The 16,772-nt window shown below is 41.1% G+C and overlaps 2 protein-coding genes across 2 annotated transcripts in view; one reads left to right on the forward strand and one right to left on the reverse strand.

The window, feature by feature from the left end:
* LOC308399164 (protein NLRC3-like) overlaps window positions 1-16,772 on the reverse strand; it is a 96,707-nt gene that overhangs the window by 26,969 nt on the left and 52,966 nt on the right. The gene's annotated exons all lie outside the window — the stretch shown is intronic.
* Window positions 14,792-16,772, forward strand: part of LOC308399239 (protein NLRC3-like) — a 39,043-nt gene continuing 37,062 nt past the window's right edge. Inside the window, exon 1 of the mRNA XM_080886372.1 lies at window positions 14,792-14,881. The gene's annotated coding sequence lies outside the window, so the exon portion shown is untranslated. The remainder of the gene's footprint in view (window positions 14,882-16,772) is intronic.

The following is a 16,772-nucleotide window of genomic DNA, read 5'->3' on the forward strand; positions in this document are numbered from 1 at the left end:
AAGTAAGGATGGCAAAGGGCGACGTTTTCTTCCAAAGAGCTGCAAACATGGTCGACGCCTCATTAGAAGAATCATCTGGACATTTGTGAGGAACTCTAACCAAGAAAGCAACGTCACACAGATCCAACAGACAGTTTCCATGACTGCAAGTGTTGAGTGGAAAAATGCTACATTGCATTATTGCATCCTCTCACCACAGGAGGCGCTGTTGGTAATCATTATGAGTCTGAACACATGATCACTGAATGTTAGTCTCCACAATAATAAGCTAACACAAGCAAACACAGCTTTCAGCTCTTATTTTGAAACTGGCTTATTTAGAGAGCTGTGATGTGAGCGTGCCTGGCTCTGAGGCACTTGGGTCAGCCTCTGTTGTTTAGAAGTGTTACAGACTGTGAATGACACAGACCTGTCAGTTTCCATGTTTGTCTGTAACACAGCTCAGGGCTCCATGCTGAACGCATCCATCCAGTGTTATTGATCCAGGACTGATACCAGCATTGGGATCAATACTACAACACACAATCACATGAACGTGATGTGTTTGACCAGCTTTATTCATTAATGATCAATCAGCTTATTTACTGCATCTGAGTCCAGCTTCATTTAAATGATCCAACCATGAAAATGACATCAGTCCTACAGAAGCACTTCATGCTAACAGGAAGTCATTTATTAAGGTGGAATAACACAGAGACACAACCACTCACAGCTAACCTGTCCTACCACCAGTAGGCAACGGGTGAAGTGTCTTGCCCAAGGACACAACAACCGAGACTGTCCAAGCCGGGGCTCGAACCGGCAACCTTCCGATTACAAGGCGAACTCCCAACTCTTGAGCCACAATCGCCCCAATACTAAACTAAGATACTTTCAGTGTGAATCATTTGCAGGAACACAGGCAGGATTTAAAGTGCAGAACTTTACAGTCTCTGTCTCAAAGTTGGTCTAAACATGCTAACAGCTCTTTGTTTTTTTCAGTTTTCACTGGTTTGATGTAATGAAAGAAATTTTAAAGAAGCAGACGATTGTTGTTATTTTAGTTCTATAGTTTCATAAATCGTGGTGTGGATCTAAGTCAACATTCAGAATAAATAAGATAATACAGCACTTTGATGGTTGCCTTTGTATTTTCCCAGCAGTGCTCAGGTTGGTTCTCGGCTACATTTACATACAGATGTTAATGTGTTCAGCAGCTGGACTCATCTGAGGAAGGAACATTGGAAAGGTGCTCAGTGCACAACTGCATCACTAATTTTATGTAAGACCCTGTGTTTTATTGTATTTATATATTTGTAACATTTGACTCAAACACTTTTGGGAAGGATGAAAATGTTTTCAGGAGGAAGTTTTTCCTTCTGTCCGACTGCAGTACACACAACACTGCGTCTCCCCCCATTATCACACTTCCTCAGGCTGGTGATGAGCGCCCCCTGGTGTCAGTGTTGATGACGTCATGCACCGTGAAACATAAACGGTGTCTGTTAATAAAAAATCATGTGTCCATTTTCATGTTTGCATCATGTTTCTGTAAAATCATCAGCTGTTTCTGAACCTTCTTCATTGTTTGACTCATTCCAACAGCTGTGAGCTGTGATGGAGTCAGAGCAGCTTCATCACTGATGTTCAGGTGAAGCTGAACTTAATAAACTGTAGAAATGATCAGGATTCAGGTTGGATGTGTAAAACACTTCTGTGTGAGGTCGCAGTGCTTCATATGTGTGTGTGGGCTGAAGCACACACGTGTGAGTCCTCAGAGGTTTCAAACACATCACTGCACACACTTATAATCCTAGTTTAAGCTTGTGGATCATATCGGACACATCAGCAGCTCTTTGGAGACAAAGATTTGAGATTTAAGATGAGTCATAGTCTTTCTATCCATGGTAGCTTCCACTGCTGAGGCTCGGGAAACATGAAGAGGATAATTAAGAGCAAGCATCAGCTCTGTCTCATCTAACTACACAGTATTATGATCATGCACTTATGTCTCAAACTAAGACACAATGAGACAAAATGAGTTCTGTGAGTCTTTAGATTATCAGTAAATTCTGATAGTTTGACGCTCAGTGGAGCCATTTTTGGTTTGTGATGAGTGTTTTGTGAGCTTCTGTTTTGTGAATCGCTCTTTGTAATTTAGAAGATCGTGCAGAAATGTGCGCGCCCTTATCTGAGAGGACACGGAGAGAGTGTCGCAGACTCGAGGTGAGGAGATAAACCTCGGAGCTGGATGGCCTGCACGTTACCCATGTGCATCTTTTCAGTGACATCAAGTGAACCCATAATAAGCATTTCTATGTCTTAGACATCATGTCCATTTCTAATGAGAGATTATTTTTAAATGAGGGAAACCTGGTCTAACAACACGCTTACAACAGAGCTAAAGGTTCACCACAGTGAGACGGTGGGACTCTGATAAGAACTGAAACACTGTGTATGAACAGCTGAGACAAAACTATATATAAACACTCATTTATTCCAGTTTAGTTTACAATGATTTTAAAGTAATGTGGAACGATTCATGTTCATGAGCTGTTACAAACACAACTATTGATTTGTCTATATATGGTCGGACTACAAGGCTCGTGTTGAGGCTCTTGGAATAATGTGTGAATTACAGCAAGAAATGATGGTTTTCCATTTTACCAAAGTGGAATAAAATCACCACAGCAAAGAAATCATGTTATTGTCTGCAGCTAAAATATATGGTGAACATGGTTTTATAATAATGTGCAAACACAACCTCACTCTGCTCTATACGAGGAGCCGACCACAGCTGTCCGGGTCTTCATCCACCACCTCCACCATCTTTGCTCATCATCATTCACTTAATTGCTGATTGGTTTAAATCAAACTCCACTACAGGTTCAACTCCATTATATAACAGCATGTTGACTTTGGATCTGGTGTGCAGTGCCACCTTAAAAGATGAGGAAACTAAGAGATTACAAAAAAAGAAGTGGAGGAGTTAAAGAGCTGCAGCAGATTAACAGTTTCTGACAGTCATGTGTTAGAAATAGGACGATTAGATGAGCTGAGGGATCCATCTACTGCTCAGTGAAGCCTCATCAGAAACAGTCTCAGTGGAAGGATGGCTCTATTGTTAAGGAAGGACACAGGCAGAAAGACTGGCGTCTGTCACACAGGAACTGGACTGAAAATCAGCTGCACATATTCATCAGTATGTGCAAACATATTATAGGTGTGGAATTCAGGACAGTACCATCAGAAGTTGATCCACTGTGCAAATGTCTGATTGGCAGTGGCTTCATTTTTCACTATGAACAAACTGCTAATGCAGCATCACAGGACGTCAGCCATGGATTGGCCTCCCCAGACCTCAACATTACTGAAACATCTTAACAGAGGATGGAAACAAAGGGAACCAACATCCAAGAAAAGAGCTGCTGCTGAAAACTTCCTCACAGAAAACACAAACAAGCTTGACTAAGAGACTCCAGGCTGTGCTGAATTATAAAGGTGGACTGACCTCCAGGGTCCTTAGTATCATATAAGCTCAGTTTGTGTCTTATATACTTTCCATTTATATAACAAAATATATAGAAAGGAGGGTGGTTTAAGATGTGTGTAGAGTTTTATTCATTATCTTTAGACAAACAAAGAAAGCACCATCCATTCGTCTCCAGTCTGTATGAAAAACAGGGGAAAGGTCAAATTAAACCTTTGAAATTCCTTTCACAATAAATCCATAAATAAACAAAATAAAACATAGAAAAGTGTTTAAACCCACTTTTCCATAAAGCTGTCAATAGGAAATGTTCCAGTAAACATGTCTGTGTTTCTGCTGTTTTCCTTTCATGCGTCCACAGCTGACAGGTAACCCTATTGGAGTCGCCATAGTGACGGGTGGCGTCTCAGCTTCAGCGTGTTGATGGGCACAGCCATGGTTACCACAGCTGGAGTTGGTGTACGGCGAGCTGTGAGAGGACAGAGATGGAGAACGCACATTTAACTCTTTAACAGGAGATACGTTACGACTAACAGACGACTGCTGTCTACATGATGTCTTTGCAGCCCTTATGCTACATGTTACACAACTTTTCTTCATGCCAACAAGACTGAGGTGCCACATAGTCGACACATACAGCTGATTATGATGCATGTTTTACTATTGCTATGTTCACATCATCTGCTTGGCTTTATTACTGAGAGCCTGGAGATCCTCTGACGTGTGCATGGCTGATGTGAAGTATGATTAGTCCTACATGACATCAACAGCAGAGGCAATGAAAGCTTTGTTGTTAACAGGTTGTAGGTAAAGTCAAATGTCTACTTCTACACTTGTGTTGGGTAAAGTTCTTCTCACTGCAGCAGATTTATATCTGTGCTTTCACAGGGCGTGATGTGGAGCTCAGCGCTGAGGTGCAGGTCTCCTTGGAGACGGCATCCTGGCTGAAATATTATCATGCTTCCAAAACATTTCAGCTTTTATTTTGAAAGAAACAAGACTTGAAAACGAATCCCCTTCTTCCTCTTTGTCTTTGTTCTTCAGAGGAGTGTCACCTGGACAAACTCAGGGCTGTTCTAGAGCCTTTCTTATTATTTGACTCCATAGAAATAAAACTGAATGGAATCAAACAAAAACTCCCAAACAGCTAAAACACTTTGCTTTATTCTCTTTTTTAACAAATACGTTGAAGTCCATCCACAACAACACAGCTGAGATCTCCTTTGTAATCAAGTGTTTACATCCTTTGTACAGATCTGCATACAAAACAATCATTTACGTCCCACAGAAGTCTAGTTACACGTAACTATACAAGAACTGGTGAATGACAGAAACATGAGACACATGATCACAGGTGATAACAAAAAGAGAAAGAATTCATGTGTTAGTGATGTTTTTCAGCCCTGATGGCTCATGTTGGAGAAACAAGCTGAGGTACGTGGAAAGTTCACACACACAAGTGGGCGTGAGCGCACACACAGAGAGAAACACAACTGAAGCATCTGTTTGCTGTTTCTGCTTTCATCATCTCTGCTGCTGTGTCAGGCTGGGGTCTCTCAGTGACGTGGTTGAGGTGAAGTATGACGAGTATCCCTGATTCAGTCCATCGAGACAAAGGGCAAAGAAAGCTGTTGTTAACAAACTCTATGGTGATGTGGCATTTAGCTCTGACTCTACGCTCTGCTGAATCCTTTGAACCTGCTGATCAGTAAAGCTCTACGTGCTGCAGCAGATTGACCTCATCTGTGTTCACAGGTGTGGACCTCAGCGCTGAGGTGCAGGAGACTTTCATTCAGTTCTCCCTGCAAACAGCATCCAGCCTGGAAATACTGTCATCTTTCCCACAAATGGTGCTCTTATCTCAGAGAAGAAGTCTGATGTAAATAACTGCAATCAACAGTGATGTTCTGCACAGATCACTTTTCCATTTTGCTCTCTAGATGAGTCCCAGCTGCCTGACCTTGTGTCCAGGTGATCGTCTCACTGAGGAGCTTTTGTTCTGAAAATCTCACGTCCATCACCTGTTTCCTTTTTACTATCGCTGCTCTTTCTTTATTCACAATGCTCATAATATCACACAATTATATTCATCACCTGCATGTTTTTATCCAGCTGCTGTTAGAACCAAACAAATAAAAAGGATGAAAAGCCTGAAATCCTTTGATTTATTACATTTGAAACAAATATGAGAGCATCCCTAACAGCACAGCTGAGACCTTTGTTTTAATCAAGCCTTTGTATCGACACACTTGTAAAGATTCATATACAAAACATAATAGAATAAATCAATATAAAATACACATAATCACAAAAATGCAGCCATGTTGTGAGTTTGCATCTAAAACATGCATGTTTCCCTTTGTACAGGCAGATTTACAGCAGACAAAGCAACACGCTGATCGACTTTGACCGCTGCAAAAACAAAATACCCACCAAGTCTGAAGTCGATCAGAGGAACTGTTGACAGACTGACAGACAGACAAACAGATGCTTGATTCATTAGTGCGATTAAATGTTCTTCTTTAGCAGCATCACTTCATGTGTTTGTGTTCCAGGAATAAAGGTCTGTTTAAACTGGACGTCTCCTCAGCATCACTCGTGCTGTCATGGTTTCAAAGCTGTGCAGAAAGAATCTGAGGGATGATACAGAGGTGACCAAAGTTACAAACATCCAGCTGTGCTGCAAATGTTTGCAGAGCTCCAAACTCTTTGGCTTTCTGCAGAGCAAGTATGGAAGAAGCACCTGAGCTAACTTCAGTTTAGACGATATGAGGAAAAATGCTGCTTCCCAAAGTTTCCTACAAGTATCCAGTTTATATTTAGAGAAGCGAAGGCTCTTTATCCTGACAACTACTCCCTGGTGGATCCCTGTCCTGTGACAGCAGCAAAGACTGTGTATCAGTATCATCAAAGCCACTTCAATAACCAGTGTTTAAAGCTCTCTAGCAGATGGACTTCAGTGGCAGCAGCCTCTGTCTGCTGTGTACAGAAGGTTCTCTGATGAAGCACACAGCAGATGCTGCACTACAACAGCAGCAGCAGCTCAGCTTCAGTTTGCTTCGACGCCCTTTTTGACCTGTGAAACAGCAGAAAATGAAACATTTCAACACCCGTTTGTTAGCGTGAGCTATTCTGCTGTTTTTCATCATTTCACAGGTGAAATAAAATCACATTTACTTCCTGTAGGAGTGATCGTGTCCAGCCTGACTGAGACCATGTGCTCCATCCTGCACAGGTAATAAACCTCTGACATGAAGGGCTGTCAAGTAGTTTTAGACAAATGGGGGTAAAAGATGTTAAAAGCTTAAAGAGAAACTACATTTTCTAAGAACTGTCTGACGTTCACCTCTCACACAGTGGATACGATTCTGCCGCTGCAGGAATAATCTTTGTGGTTATGAAACTGTCCATGTGTTTGCAGAAAATGTCACATGTTCAAAGCCATCCCAGCACCTGGGGTTTGTATAAGTGCAGCTGCTGGTGGGGAGATAGTCTCACTCTTCTATATAAAGAGTCAGCAGGCAGCAGATCTTCATCTGTGATCTCCTCCATCATCACGTCTTCACTCTTCAGCAGCTATGGCTTCACTTCGTGCCCTTCTGGGAGTGGTGCTGTGCTCCTCATGGTTTCTGCTTCTGCCTCAGGCGGACTTTGATTTACAGAGTCATCCATAATATTTTTTATTTTTTATTTTACTGCCCATCTATTTTCATACAAATGTCTCCGTCTTATGGAAAAGGGGTGGAGCTTATCCAACGAGGACAGGCAGGGCCCCCCCAGACAGTTTAGCAGTCTATACAGGAGGCTGACCTTTGCAACATGTACTTCTATAATGACTTCACCATTTAGGTTATTTGGTTATGTTTCACCCTGGATTTTGTGTGATAATATTTATTTTGTCCACTGATTTAAAAACAACAAACTATATGAATATAAAACAGAGTGAACAACAAAACATCAGCTTTGGAAACTTTGATGTAAAATTCTGCAGTTGTTTTCTCAGATATAGCATAAATCAAACTAACATACATCAGTGTGTTATTAATGTGCACACACACACACACACACACACACACACACACACACACACACACACACACACACACACACACACACACACGTGTTACAATAAACAGCTCTTATGCTTCTGTATGATTCTCAGTGCTTTCCATTTACATGTCCACAGGTTGCTGTAAGTGGTGCTTGACTGCAGTTTGCTCTCATTTCAAGTGGTTTGCTGTCACAAAGCCAACAGGAAGTCCGGCCATGGTTGAGCCAACTGAAGATGGGTTGAAGGTGGCGTCCTCGTTTCCTCTGTGAGTGCGAGAGGACAGACAAAGCAAACACCGTTTGGACAGCATTAAAATATTTACACTGATGATTAATGTTGTGTCTTTGCACCTGTAGCGATACATGTTGGAAAATGGAGACTTTAGCCACCAAGACTGACGTGCCTGGAAACTTCCCTGTGAGTACGCCCACAAAGACAGGAAACAGTTTAGCCACCGCGGTTAATCCTCCATCATCATCATCCAGTATTTTTCACATCTTTTCTTCTGCTGTTTCCCTTGTTGTCAGTCACGGGGTTTGTGACTGAAATGCGTGTGGTCGACGGGAAGCCTGACGAGTACGGCCTGAATCATTCCATCAACACCGGACGGAGTGAAACCTTTGTTGAAAACAGATTATATGGTAACGTTGCATTTAGCTTCAGTAAACTGTGAAGTTACAGCAGCAGATTTACATCACGTGGCTTCACAGGAAGTAGTCTGGACCTCAGCGCTGAGGTTCAAGCAGCTCTGCTTGCAGACGGCATCCTTCCTGAAAATGTTCTTCATCTTCCTAAAACCAGAACTTTTACATTGGTGCTGAAGTTCTATATAAAAACAGCCTGAAATACAAAGTGATGTTGTGCACTGATTACCTCACACTTTCCATGTTTCCTTCTACAGAGGAGTGTCCGCCTGAGTGTTTTGTCTGATCTGTTGTTGATCGTCTCATTGACACTGCATGCAGATCTGACACCAGGGCTGGACTGGGACAAAAAATGGTCCCGGGCATTTTGACTGGAGACCGGTCCCCCAGGTATTAAAGGAAAAACCATGAAGCCTTTGAATGAAAACAAACGCTGTTGTCACAGTGATGGACGCTGTCTTGTTGGTATACATGCATCAGTCTAATAAACTTAAACCTGCACCATCCTCCCTGTCCTGGTATTCTAAACAGGAAGTAGACTGTTGGTCGAGTTAACCTCCTGAACATCTACAACACACGGTGGAAACCTGAAATTAAGACAGAGACTAGAGGTGAGACATGATCATTGCTGATTACTGATGACAGATTTAGATATATTTTCATAAACCTTTCATTTGCCACATCAATAAACAGCACGGCAGGGCAAAATATGTTTTCTAACATGGCAACCTTTAAAAAGTGAAAGGAGACAAAAAGACAGCTGAGAAAGAATCAAACGGACTTTTTGATGCATTTTACACACAGTACTGGTGCAGAATCTAGAAAATGTGGGAAACACTGGCATCATATGCAGTACTTACTTCTGAAGAAATTATGATGGGACCCTAAAAAATGACTATGTACAATAATGGATTTCTATACATTTTACATCAGATGAAAACGTTTGTTGTAAGATTCAGATAATTATTTATTAAAAGTGAGACATTTTAAATGAGAATAAGAAAGAAAAGTATGTCTTTGTGCCCCCTCTCCCTGTTAATGCCCTACCTGCCCCCCTGGCAACACTTTGCTAGACCCGCCCCTGCACAGTTACCAGCTGTCAGCTACACAAAAAGGATCCTGGTGTTATTTGTCTCTCAGAAACAGTTCATAACTTCAACTCATTTTTGTTTTGTCATGTTTTGTTCTTTACATGGTCTTTCTTCTATATAATTGTTAAACATTTAATAAATATGTCTACAAAAAGATTTTAAAAATCAGACATTTCACACAGACACCCAAATGATTTCTGACTGATGAAGGGGGCTGAAGGTGCCCTGCTCTTGCCCAGCTTCTGCTGCTCTCTCCCTGCTCACTGTCAGCAGCTGGCAGCCTCGGTCCTGCCTGAGACTCTTCATCTATCAGTGCCAAAGAATATGGGAAATAGCAACGCACAACATGCACATTACAAAACAAGCACATGAATCAGCATTACATTCATTAGTGAAGTGCTGACGTTCGTTCCTAAACTTTGGGCCTTAATTAACATCACTGTGAACTAATGTTTGCTTTGCTTCTTAACCAGTGAAGCAGCGAGGGGCTTTCTGAGGTTCCTGCTCGTAAATGCCCAAAATGAGTCGAGTATTTCTCTGCAACTACAAACTCTGCTTTCATCAGAGGTGTAAATATTACAGCACTGTGTCAGAGTCACTGAGGCTGGAACACAGAAAAAGGAAGTAGATGTATTTATTTTTAGGCTTTATTGCCTGGAACCACTTTAAAAATACGCTTTGGGTCACAATTAACTGCAGAAAACCAGGAATCCACATATGAACATTATCTGTGCAGAGATTTATGCTTCTGAAGGTAAACAGTGAAAACTTGCAGCACTAAATGCACAGATAGCCAGGCGTTTCACATTTTGGGACCATCTGCCAGTTTTCATTTCTTAGGTATTGAAGAGCAGAAATGATTGAATTTTATTTACATGCTTAAAAATGTTTGCTTTTGAATATTATTTGAAGAATTACCCACACACTCAGGCACTGTGGGCCTGTTTCCCTTTGCACAACCGAGTGTTGGAAATGGGCCTTTTCTCTTTAAACTCTGAGGGGCTGTAACTTTGGCTTCTATTGGCAGATTTGCATGATTGACCCTCTTTTTAAAATAGTTTTAGCCAAGAGAATCAAGCTAACATCACTGTTTTTACGTCAGCTCACGTCACACGAGCTGTTTCTAAAAGTCCTCCTGTCACACAGCAATGCCTACATCAATCACACCACTCTGCTTAAATAATAATAATAATGTTTAGTGAAGCAGGTGAAGCAAAGGGCTGCTTTTAATAGGCTGGGAGACCCAGGTGTGCTGCTTTAGCTGCTGAGCCTCTCATGCTAGCCTCCATCTATAAGCTGGGATCACAGGAGCACTGCAGTCCTGACTAGATCAAGGATTGTTATTCATGCAGGTGACAAAAGTTTACATTCACAGAGTCATAGGATTGAGCCTGGTTTGAAAAGCAGCTGTTTAATGCAGCTGCTTAGAGTTCACACACAGTAGAAGAATCAGACTTGAGTCACATTTCAAACACTGGAAAAATACTCAGCAAGTAACAATGAAAACAGCACAAACTCAGTATATCCTGTTCAGTCCTGTGTTTGATATGAATGTGCTGTTCAGAGAGGATCTCATGTCCTCTTTTACAAAGCCTTTGTTTCATGATGTTTGTGTATAAATGAATGTAGGTGTGTTTCTAAGTGTGAAGGAGCCCTGGGAGAAAAGACTGAAGCTTGTGCCAAAGAACAAACAGGAAAGAAAGATCAGCATTAATGAAGACGAGCACAGAAGGAGCCCAAGCACGTGTTGCTTTTTCAGATTTCTCTAAAAGTGTGTGTTCATTTGTTCCATCCTTCACAACAAACAACAGCTGACAGACACACATGCACTCTGTGTCACTTCACAGGGGCTGATGAAAGTGGACACAGTAAAGGGAGAGCTGGACCTGCTCTACACATCCTGCACTCTGTTAACAGACTTTATTCTGCAGCATCAACAGATAAAAATATATGAAGATATAGAAACGTTTAACATTGTGACTGTTCACATTAGTGAAGCTGTTACTTTGCTGCCAGGTGGGAAAAGAAGCCTAAAGCTGAGTCTGATTAAACATCTGCTGCACCAGAGAGTTTCATGGCCCTGCTTTATCCTGTGCTTGCTGACCACCTCGTCCTGAAACCTCTTCATCATCCTCACAGTTGTGTGAAGAAAGAGGGAAGCAGGTGGAAACCATCTGTGCTGCTGTGTTCACTTGTGTGTGTGCGTCTATGGTCATATCTAATGTGTACCTACAGACAAACACAAACACAAACACCTGGCATTGCACAAGAGTCTCTACTGGAGCAACCTGCAGATGTCAGAGATGTGATTAGAGGGTAAAGTGGACTAGTGAGAGCATCTATGTTGTTGTTGTCTGCTGGGGGACAGCATCAGCTCCAGAGATGCATCAGGATCAGCAAACTAATCTGCAAGGCTGCAAGTGTCACTGAAGGAGTTTGAGTCAGTGAGGGACTCAAACTCACACAGCTGGTCAAGAAGGCTCAGCAGCTGCTGTATTTCCTGAGGAGGCTGAGGAAATTTGGTATGTTGGCCAAGATCCTCAGGAGGTTCTACAGCTGCACTGTGGAGAGCAGCCTGACAGCTGCATCACTGCATGGTACGGCAGCACTACTGCAAACCGCAAACGCCTGCAGAGAGTGATAACAACTGTGGAGAAGATCATCAGGACCCCGCTGCCCTCTCTGCAGAGCAGCTACCATCACAGAGTCCAGAGGAGAGACACACCTCTGCCCTCGAGACGAAGGTTCAGAAGTGTGAAATGTAGAACATCCAGACTCAACAACTCCATCTTCCCCACTGCTATCAGACTCCTGAACAGCTGACCGACCTCAAACTGCAGTTTGCACATCAGGTCACTTTGCACACTAAGTTCATTTTGCACATTAAACTCCATGTACATCCATGTACATCGACATCTGCAGACCACACGTGTCTTCAGTTACTTATTTGTACTTATTTGCAGTTATTTATCTTTTTATTTTATTTTTTTAAGTTATTTCTTATCCTTATTTTATCTTTTTATTTATTCTTATCTTGTTCTTTTAACCCTTATCTAACTTGGCATTGTGCATGCTCTTTCTTCTGTACATATGAGAATAAACGCTTTGAATCTTGAATCTTTGAATCTTGAATCTGTTCACATCTGTATGTTTCAGCTTTGTCCTTCAGTCACAACCTGGTGCGTCTTCATCTTAACTTCCTGCTTCTATCGTGGTTAAAGCTGATGAATCCTCTGGAGATCAAACACTGATGGTGTTATTGGAGTTGAGTGAAGTTTGATGGCTTTATTATCCAGGCTGTGACACATGGCAGCTGTCAGAGCAGAACACATGAAGTCAGCAGTTGTGTTTAAATTCAGTTTAAATTCAGGGACATGGAGCCCCTGTTGATCCTCTACCTAATCACACGAGCCACGGTGTGAGAACGGGTGTGGGTCACAATCAGCCAAGGTTTTGGGTGAACCCATTGTCAGATCTAGCCCCACCCTATCATGTGATTTCCTGTGATCAAATGTCCCAGGATGTAAGTGGGCGTTAAGACGTCCAAGTCCCTCTTCAAGCAACTTAAAGAAGTCCAGACGCTTTTCTTTCCAAGCTCCTTCAACAACATCATTCATAGAACAGCTTCCAGCTTCTTTTGCTCGGCTACAGTTTGGATGGATTTGCATTTAAAGATGCAACAAGACTAAAATGGTTAGGGTCAGGAGGTCAAAGGTCAGAGCTCCTGTGGGTCTGAGGGCGGCCTCACGCTGGAGAAGGATGAAGGATTCTGACCTGAGCCAGTGTTTGACATGAACACATCAGCACTGCTGTCAGTGAGCCTAACGACAGCCGTTAGTGAAGGAAATCTCCGTCCGTAGATAGAGTTTCCTCCTAAGGCATGGGCACCAATAAGCAGAGTTCATCCTTTAACATATAACAAAATTAAAATATTCTCATGCATGATCAACGGTTAATCACGGTACCGGCCGGAGTACCGGGAGCAGTTTGGAAAAACAAGAAGACGCGGAGACTGTTCTAGGTGTCATTCCAAACTGACTCAAAGTTTATTCTTTTGTGCAACAGTTTTATAGGCAGACAACAAGTTTCAGTTTCAGACCCTGCCCACTGGGTGGGGTGGTGTCCTGACAGTTAAAAATCCTTTGTTCAGCAAGGGCAATAAAAAAAGCGCTCACAAAAACAATAAATCTTTACCGAGATCTCCTACATCCTGAGTTCTAACACAAAAACCAGATGGTCTTCACATAAACATTTTGAGCAAGGTAATTTGTTGGTGTTTTCCCTCCTACTCCAGCATCCACTTTCACACCATAAATCTTGAGTTGTCAAGGCAAGAGAAAATAACGGTTAACCTAAAGAGCTTTGTTAAGTTACAGAATCTTCAGTCTAATATTATCATACAGGTCCATTAAACACTAGACATTTAGAATCCTTTAGTGATATAAGTTTGCACATGGTAGAATACTGCATGTAGTTATTTGCATTAGGAAATGTTTAACCATATATACCTAAAGGCACATAATTAATGATGTGTGATCTTTTAGCAGACTGCACTGAGGAATGCACTCAAGGAATGCACTTTCCCAGTTTTAAGTGCCTTGTTTACATATAGATGAACTGTTGGATTTTCCAGACCAGCAGGCCAAAAAAAAGGTTACAGAGAAAGAAAAAGACAACTAGTAAATGGGCCTTATTGAGTAACAGTTTTCCTGTATAATATCACTACAAAACAATATCCTGTAAATGCTAACCGTAGTGCTAAAATTCACAACAGTTAGCATCATTTCAGTGTTTCAGTCATAAAAACACTTCCTGTCTCTGTGGTGGTTACAGTGACATCATGCAGTTTGTGCTTTGACCTCCAGAGGGCGAAAAATCAGCACAGACAGAGAGCTCCATTCAAACTTTGCTGCCATCAGGAATAATTCTTCAAATATAATCATCAGTGTTTGAGCAGTTATGATATCAGGGACAATCTAGACATGTGTGACAATACTGAACATGTCACATGACACACCTCAAACATCATGTGATCCACTCTCAGTCTGCACTTTCATTCATGACTTCAACAGGTTGAAATGAGCTTTGAAGAAACATTCAGTGAAATAAATCTTTCATGGATTCATGTGAGCAGCAGATGAACTTTGTACCAACAACATCTTCAATAACAGAGTCTGAATGAAGCTCAGGTGTTGATGCTGCTCACTGATTGGACGCTTGGTTTCAGCTCTGCTCTCAGTCTTTACTGCACAGGTGAAGGTAGAAAGTGTGACTGGATCTATAGACTGGAAACAGAGAAACATGCTGAACATTTGAAGCTTTGCAGCAGAAATGTTCATGTTACAAATACAGCAGAGCTGATCTGGGATCAGTGTGTTCACACCTGCAGCTACAACAAGGTTTCATGTCTCCACACGTCAGCATGTGAACTTTACTCTGACTCAGTCTGAGCAGTCAGACGGCATATTTTTAAAGTTAACACATCAGCACACACAGAGCTGAGCCCCTCCCACCTGTGCTGAGTTTCAGGTGGAGCCCCGCCTCCTTCCAGGAAGCAGCTCACCTGTGTGTCCGTGTTTAGTGTCCAGGTGTGGAGTGGAGCTTGTTGTTGGTGTGTGAAGAAACTGTAAGTTTGCTTTGTTTCCTCCTTTAACAGTTTGTCTTTAGGAACTTTACTGTTTGTTCAGCTCGTGTTTGATTTCTTCACACAACAAACTGTGTGTGTTTGTATTTCCGGTCTCTCCATTAAAGTCAGTGTGTAATGTTTTCCAACAAGGCCGAGTGTCTCCGCCATTTTCTGAGCTTTTGTGATCAGAGTCCGGGAATCAGACTAAACACACTGAATGTGGCCTGCACTCAACCGGAGAGCCGCTGAGCTCCAGATGTTTTTATTTACACGCACAGCAGGAGACAGAGAGCGCACTTTGTAAATGAATACTTCGTATAGATGTGTGTTAGATACAGGTTCAACATGTCGGTCTTAAAAATACTGCGTCACAAAGTGTTGGCTCCTCTCCAACAGGAAGAAGTGTTACAAAACACACGAAACTGAACTAAATTAACTAAATTATTGAGAATGATCAATGAAATGATTTTGGAAAACTGATTAACATTTTACAGGAAATGGCTTGTTAGTGTTGTTAGTTTGGCTAAAAAAAAAGACTGAGTCACTGCTTTCAAAAAGTTCAGTTTTTATCATAAAATCTACATTAATCTACGTCAGTCCAGCCTCTGACCCCGTAAATATATAATAAATAGAAAATCAAATATAAACTGAAACAAACAAACTCACCGTGGAAACTAAACAGAATTAAAAACACAAAGTGTAAAAGAAATGGAAATAAAAACTAATTAAAAATTACAAAACTACAACAACCTTGCTGTCTTTGGATATGTTTCGGGTGGAGGTTTCAGCCACCACAGATGTCTTCCTTCATTTGTCTGTAAGTCAGTGAGATCATTTAAAGATGGTTACATATCTGCCACAGTGTTAATTTAAAGTTCTCACCCTTTGTGTTCAGAGGCAGCAGGTGGAGGGACAGCAGAGGACTTTGTTTTTTAAAACAAATTTGATTCAGCAGGTCGGCCTCTGTTAAAAATATCACGAACTGTCGGCTCAGACTGTTCACACTGAAACAAAGATGGAGGATAAAACATGTTTTACATTTCTCAGACTGAACAAACGTTACTGTATTAAATTTAAAACACTGTTAATAAATCGGAACATTTAAAGATGCTTCAGTCACGCTTTTTATATTAATAGTAAGTCAGGTGTTGAGCTTTGGCGTGAAAAAAGTTTTTCTTTTTTCCTGGTGAGGAAAAAAGTTTGAAAAAAATCAGTTTAAAGTTTTATATACATATTTGATTTGTACGGGACTCATATTTTAATACTAAAGTAAACCTTTTGTCTTCTGTCTGTACAAAATAGCAGATATTAAAGTGCAGATGTTACAGATGTTTATATCTATATTTTATTATGAAACAGAACAAATGAACAGTTTAGCACAAACAAACGTTAACATGTAGATATTGTACTAAACTGCAGTGAATATGAACTCAAACTTTGACTTTTACAAGATTAAACTTTATAGTGACGTGTAGGAGAGGAACAGATGAACACGAACTTTGACATTTGAATACAAACGAGTGATTCTGAGCATTTTTTTTTTCTCACCTCATCATCTTATAATATATTTGCTTATTCTTCATAAACAGTAAAAAAATCAGATCAGTGGATCTATTTTACCGTTTTAATGGCAGAATGGACAGAAGTTTTATATCTGTGTTTATTTTTGAGGGGATCACTGTATATCAGTACTGTTATAGTTTAATATTATTTCTGTACAACTGCTTCAGCAAAAAAGCTTCAAGTTTGAAACCAGGAGTTTCCATAGTGAGTTAAAAATATTTGCACAGCAGCTCCGAGAACTTTTATCAATATTTCTTTGAATCCTCTAAATTTCATTCATAGCTGTTGGACTGTTCATAGGTCTCAATAAAGTTTGTTTGAAAAGAAA

Source organism: Rhamphochromis sp. 'chilingali' (assembly GCF_963969265.1).
Source record: "Rhamphochromis sp. 'chilingali' genome assembly, chromosome: 1".
Taxonomy (NCBI): Eukaryota; Metazoa; Chordata; class Actinopteri; order Cichliformes; family Cichlidae; genus Rhamphochromis; species Rhamphochromis sp. 'chilingali'.